Raw genomic sequence first — 6,586 nt, 5'->3', positions numbered from 1 at the left:
GGATTCGTCCACTTCATTTGTGCCATGTTTCAATTTGGTACCCCTACTCTACCCTCCCCCCCCCCCCTCCCTATCTCTCTCTGTACGTGTATGTCTGTGCTTCTGTGTTTGGGCGAACTCTAACCAGACAGAGGGTTTGGCTGGTCGCCGGTTCCAGATCTTGCCTCCGACGTGAAAGTTTGGCACTGGGAACCCTACGAGTAGAGTGGGGATGGAGCGAGCATTGTGTTGTGTACCACAACCTTTAGAAATCCTGGAGACTTGGTGGTGAACGTTGGCTGTTTATAGTTTATAAAACATTTTTTTACTTCCATGTGCTAATTAATAAAACATTACACCATATTATGTATAGTTTATAATACTTTTTTTTGCTTGCAAACAAGTTTATTGAAATTTTTGTGGAAGAATATAAACTGCCTTTTGCTTGCATGTAGAGCACTTTGGTGATGAATTATCTATGCCTCACTTCACTAGCAGTTAGTCACTATTCTCCTTATGGCATGGATGCTTGGCAGCTCTGTTGAATATAAATACATTGTCTAGTCTCTTTCTATCAGTTCGTACTTTTAGTTCAATTGGCTAGTGCAGCAATCTTTTATGGTATTAGAGCCAAGAGGTCTCAAGTTCAAGATCCTGCTCACGCAGTTTTAAAAACAAAAAGAAAAAAGATTCTGCAGCCCACACCGAACCCACGCTAAGGACTAAAATAGCCTAGACGTGAGGGGGAGTGTTGAATATAAATACATTGCCTAGTCTTTCCATCAGTTCGGACTTTTAGTTCAATTGGCTAGTGCAGCAATCTTTCAAGCTCCTCTTGGCCCCTGATATCTTCATCATGCACAATGAGATGTTCTCGAAAACAGATTTAGCTTGTGTTCTGGTTTTCCAATAACAGACCGGATTGGCTATGTATATATAATATGTTCAATAAGATTCTGGAGAGAAGGTTACTGCAACCCAGTCCCTGAAAATGCATTGTATTGTATTTGTTATGAACTGAATAACTAATGTATCATGCATCGTCTACTCAGTTACAACCTTTTTATTTCTTAGCAATGTTTGGTTGAAATAATTCATTTGCATGATATTATAATTTATGCCTGCCAATCAGAAATTTGAACTAAGGTACTAGCTCTAGATCTAACTGTAATGTTGGTGATCTCGAATGTGTAATACAAAGTCAAAGGAATATGTGGTGGCGGATTCAATTCATTTTTGAGTGTGAAACATTTCAGTTGCTTACTCATGATATCTTATTGTTGTATTCTATGTAGAATGACAAGATGGAGCTTCTGAAACCAGGATCGCTTCAGCATCTTGGATAAAATTTGCTTGCTTTCTTACTGCATGATGTTTCATCACCAAAACTTATGAAAGACTAGATTTAGATGTGCACCTTGGCGCACGATCCCGTGAAATGCATTTTTTAGAGAATCGGGACAACCATATAGCAAGAAGATACACATCTCGTATACCGCTAGATTATGAAAGGGCTAGTTATGAATAAGCAGCAGTAAGCAAAGAACATTTGATGTGTTCTCCAAAGTGTCCCCTGGGTAGCCCAAGAATGAGTAAAACTGTACTAAACATTCGAGGAGTTGCACAGAAGGGTGGATAAACACTCTTTGGTTCAGACTCAGCTCAAATAGCACGGTGTTCTTATTTGCGGCTTGTAAGGTTCAGTTTCTCCAGCATAGCTCTCAACATGACGCTGGCTGGGACCTCAACCGTCTCCATAAACCTGTAACCATGAAGTGGTACAAATATTATTTTGGTGCGTTCAGATAGAAGAAGGCATAACAATTAAAGTTACATATAGGAAAGTTAGATAATACTAAATCACTGATAAATCTTCATCAATTGGATGTACAACTTAGAAAGAAGAGTGGTAACAATAGAAGCTTGGAAAGTATTTGTGCAAAAGATGTACAAGTTATCAACACATCACACCCAAATGAAAATCTCAACCTGACAAGAAACACAGTGCTGCATATACAACCCAATGCTCATAGTTTTCTCACCAGAACAATTAATCATACTTATGAAAAAATTAAATAGCCATTGAATGGGTAAATTAAACAGAAGCACCTAAACGAAAAGAGATTTGTTCTGCTCTTGGAATCAGCTTGGGAAGAGGGCTGCACCACCGCCACGGTCATGGCTGAGCGAAGCTGCCTTCACATATGTGCTAACTCCCTTCAGAAAGGCAGTGGAAGGGTGATTTTGTTCATGGACAAAGATGAACAAATGAAAGAAAGTAAATATTACCTAGGTCTTTGTCTGATGTGAGCGGTAGAAAATCTTACTTAGTCTTTGGCATATGTAGTATCTTCTGCGCTACTTCATAATCTTTGGTTGGACTCCAGATATCGATGTGTACACAGCGGCGTCTTCCAGCGGCAATGTAGAGGTGTTAAAAAAGTCACACGAACTCAACCATCGTTGCATAATTCATGACGGGACTCAGCCTTTAAAACACCAAATTTCTGTAGCATACGGTCAAGTAATCTTTTATAAGGAATTCCTAACTATGTTTGGACTAACCTACAACCACTACTAGGAAAAAGGCAATCAGTGGCACACCAATTATACCCATCAGTGGCGCACTAGTGGTGCGCCACTGTTATCACGCCACTGCTAACTTTTAGTAGTGGCACACTAGTGGTGCGCCATTGCTATCTGGCTTAGCAGTGGCGCACCAGGTAGTGCGCCACTACTAGCTTCATGGTGCGCCACTCCTAAATGTCTGAGGTGCGCCACTGGATAGAAACAAGGTGCGCCACTACTAAAATTTGAAATTTCTAGATCTGGATCGGGATCTGGATCTGGATCTGGCACATTTTTTTTCGAATTTTTTTTGCTCGTTATTTTTTCTCGTTCTTGTTGCTAGAATTATTTGTGCAATGTTCATTCTCATTTTTCTTAGCCTAGCCGCCGGTGATGATGGATGAGGGAGGTAGGAGAGGTGAGGAGAGGTGAAGAGAGGTGAAGAGAGGTGAGGAGATGGAGGATGTAGGAGAGGATGAACAAGAGGACGAAGGCCAGAGGTAATGGAGGCTAGAGGGTCGCCGGAGAGTAAGGTCACCGGAGGTCACCATAGTGGAGGAGCTCGCCGGAAAGTAAGGTCACCGGAGCTCGACATAGTGGAGGAGGTCGCCAGAGTGAAAGGAGGAGAGGAGAGGAGGAGGTCGCCGGAGTGAAAGGAGGAGAGTAGAGGAGGAGGTCGCCGGAGTGAAAGGAGGAGAGTAGAGGAGGAGGTCGCCGGAGTGAAAGGAGGAGAGGAGAGGAGGAGAGCAGGAGGAGGAGGGGAGAATGAGAGTAGGAGAAGGGAGGAGGGAGGAGGGGTAAGTGGCCGGCTCCTCCCATTTTGAATCCCATTTTGAAATTCGTGGGCGGGAAGCTTAGCAGTGGCGCACCAAGGCATGGGTGCGCCACCGCTATTTTTTTTCTATTTTTTGCCCAAAATCTAAAACATGAAAAAAGTCCTGTTTCTGTTTTCCAATTGACGAATCCATTTTTTGTCCAAACGGCCGTAGGCCGTTGTACGGCCGTTGAATTCGAATAGGAAATTTCGAGTAGATCGATTTTGATATAAAAAAGTTTTTCATCTGAGGTCGTATGCAACCAGAAAACCCGTTTTACTGAAAGATGACGCCATTTTGCATAATATATCAAAATTCATTTTTTTCAATTTTCACTAAACCTAGATGACATATTACATGGGCATTTCAAAGGATTTAATTTTTTGAATTTTCTATCTATTTCTTTTATTTTTTCCAAACTCGAAAAGGCGATCCAAGGGGGGGGGGGGGGTGTGGAAATGTTTGGGCACCACTTAGCAGTGGCGCACCATGCCTCCCCTTTACATAGTAATGGCGCACCATGTAGAGGTGCGCCACTGCTACAAAAAATAGTTGTGGCGCACCTCTGCACGATGCGCCATTGCTATGTATAAGGCTGGGTCAAACCCATGGTCAAACTTAGTGGTGGCGCACCGCAGGAGAGGTGCGCCACTACTAAATTTTTAATAGTGGCCCACCACTTTCCGGTGCGCCACTGCTAAGTAGTAGTGGCGCACTGCCCTTCTGGTGCGCCACTAACACCCATCTTATGGCTAGACCTTTTCCTAGTAGTGAACAGTATATATGGGCATATGTGTTGGAATTAATTCTAACCAAGAAGGTCTATGAACCCAAGACTGCGCATGCTCGTGAAAATGCAACAGAGTGCAAAGGTTGAGATAACACACACTGCACATGATCAGATAACAGAACATGCGTTAAGCAGGAAAAAATTGAAAGAGAATACTTCACAAACTTATTTTTCATTGCTTGTGGTTACACAAATACCGTGTGATTTATAGGAAACCCTACTTGATCTCAACATGACAAATAAGATAATACAAATTTTATTTCTGAAGATACTTGAAAAAATTCTAATAGTGTAATTTGCAGCATATTTGACATGTTCAGAACTCTTAGCAGTTTCTCTACTCATAAATCATAATTGACCGGGCAACAACACATGATACCATGCAGTGGAACTCATTATTATTTAATATTAGTACTATAAAACCCAGCAGATAGAAGAAAACCTGAAGTGAAAGTATAACATAAATTTTCCAACGCTTATTTCAGGACTGAATTATCTCTTCTTTCAAACAAAATATTATACAGAAAGGTGAGTCTCATTTGGTAGATATACGTGGCATACAGAATGCAGGGGGAAACCGAACATATTTTTCATTTGATCTATCCCACTATCCTATTACTAAATGACACCAGCAGATTCTATCCTTATTACAAAGATATAGGAAACTGTGGGCAAGAGAGAATAGAACACAAGATACCATGTCCACGTATTTAACATAGATGAGAGACATGCCTAGCTTCACACAGATGGATTTGTTCTTCCAGAGCAAAATAGAGTCAAGCACCGACCTCCCAGAATCTCAATACCATAGGCTTTATACAGAAACAAAAGGTTTCTAAAAACAACTGCTAATTTCATCTAATGTACCATTGATAATGGCATGAAGAGGAGTTGATTGCATTTGGCCGAGACATTATGCAGAGGTTTGAGCAGTCAAAAGAAACACTCGACACCACACTGTGAATCTTAATACGGTTGAATCATCACAATATAACTTAAACACACACTACTCATGTCTGACACAATATTTTGATCTGAAATCAGTAACCTTTGCTCTTCAAATTAGGTAATTTCTTCATAAACAATCAATTGTTGGAATATGAAACTGAAAGGATGTTGAAGAAAAAATAGATAAATAGTTTATCTATACCGCAGGAATGTAGCAGCAAGCATCATTATTTTGACATAAAAAGAATAGAACCGAAAATTAATAACTGAAAACTAATTTAACCTTTAAGAACCAAGTCAATACCTCAAATGAAGGATTAAATCTTCTATTATCTTAGTTGATGGCTGTAATATTTTTACTCCAATCAACACCGGCGCTATAAAGAAAGCAAAGCCATGTTCTAATTGGCCTTTTCTGAACATAAGAAAATTCATTAGTAGGAACTGATTTTGTGTTACAACAGGTGGGGTTCCGGACAACAGCTGCATATAAAATTATTCGTGAGTAGAAAGTGATTTTATGTCACAAGAATGATCTTGCAAAGTCATTCATGAATTCTCACATAAACATGTACTAATGTGCATTTATACAGCTTGTGCTTTGGATTTTGTATTTGCCATAAATAGAAGTTTTGTACTTCCAGTGTTCATGACTCAACCGATGTTATTGTATACTACCCAAACTTTTATTCCTTTAAACTCATCTACCTATGAGAATATAATCGATCATTCATTTTCTTAAAAAAAAAAAGCCTTCCAAGATATCTAGATGGTGGCCTAAAATCTGACAAACTCGTAAGTATAAATATGAGATGCAAGACATCCATGACACCCAATAGATTCAGCTGAACTTTCGTTGTTTGTGATAACACTCAACTGAAGATTGTGTGTATGGGCATGCAATATTTTACAACTGAGAAAATATTGACTGAAGATTGTGTGTATGGGCATACATATTTGAAAACTGAGAAAATAATGAATAGATCCCTGGTTTCCCAATAAAAAAAGAACATGTAAAAATATTTTTCCTTACCCATTGAAAATCTGCTCTCATTCTCTCACCCACAAATCAGACACCACACAAACAGGCAGGTTAACACTTTTATTAAGATAACTTTTACCTAGTTTGCTTCAGGATGTGAAACTCCATTTCTTGTGGTGATGGTTTGGGCTAATGGGCTAATGGTGTGCTCCAAAGATGGTGACCCTCTGCATGCCTTTTGTTGCTCACCTCCAACTCGACCCTGAGCTTCCTGCCGCCGCCAATGGATGGCCCTGGACTCCTCAAGTGACCAGGGATTTGTGAGGCTTAGGCTAGGCTTCTCTTGTGTGACAAAATGACCAAACCATGCTGCAAACACCTGCAATCTCAGCCCTATATCAGCAAGAACTAAATACAATACACAAATATAGATTGATGAGTACGTGTAAAACCAAAAGGGAAAAAAGCATCCCTTCAAGGAAAGCCCGTATATGCAACAGCCAT

The 6,586-nt window shown here is 40.2% G+C and overlaps 1 long non-coding RNA gene across 1 annotated transcript; it reads right to left on the bottom strand.

Moving 5' to 3' along the window:
• Positions 1 to 1,458: 1,458 nt before the first annotated feature.
• Positions 1,459 to 6,380, bottom strand: LOC127333955 (uncharacterized). Its single transcript, XR_007871710.2, has 4 exons — positions 6,222 to 6,380; positions 5,405 to 5,515; positions 2,089 to 2,390; positions 1,459 to 1,741 (listed from the first exon to the last, which is right to left on the bottom strand). It is a non-coding gene; the product is annotated as an uncharacterized lncRNA (long non-coding RNA).
• Between the last annotated feature and the right edge of the window lie 206 nt (positions 6,381 to 6,586).

This window comes from Lolium perenne, chromosome 2 (genome assembly GCF_019359855.2).
Source record: "Lolium perenne isolate Kyuss_39 chromosome 2, Kyuss_2.0, whole genome shotgun sequence".
NCBI classification, from domain to species: Eukaryota; Viridiplantae; Streptophyta; class Magnoliopsida; order Poales; family Poaceae; genus Lolium; species Lolium perenne.
Note: the sequence above shows the minus strand (reverse complement) of the source record. Positions and strands in the feature narration are given on the sequence as shown.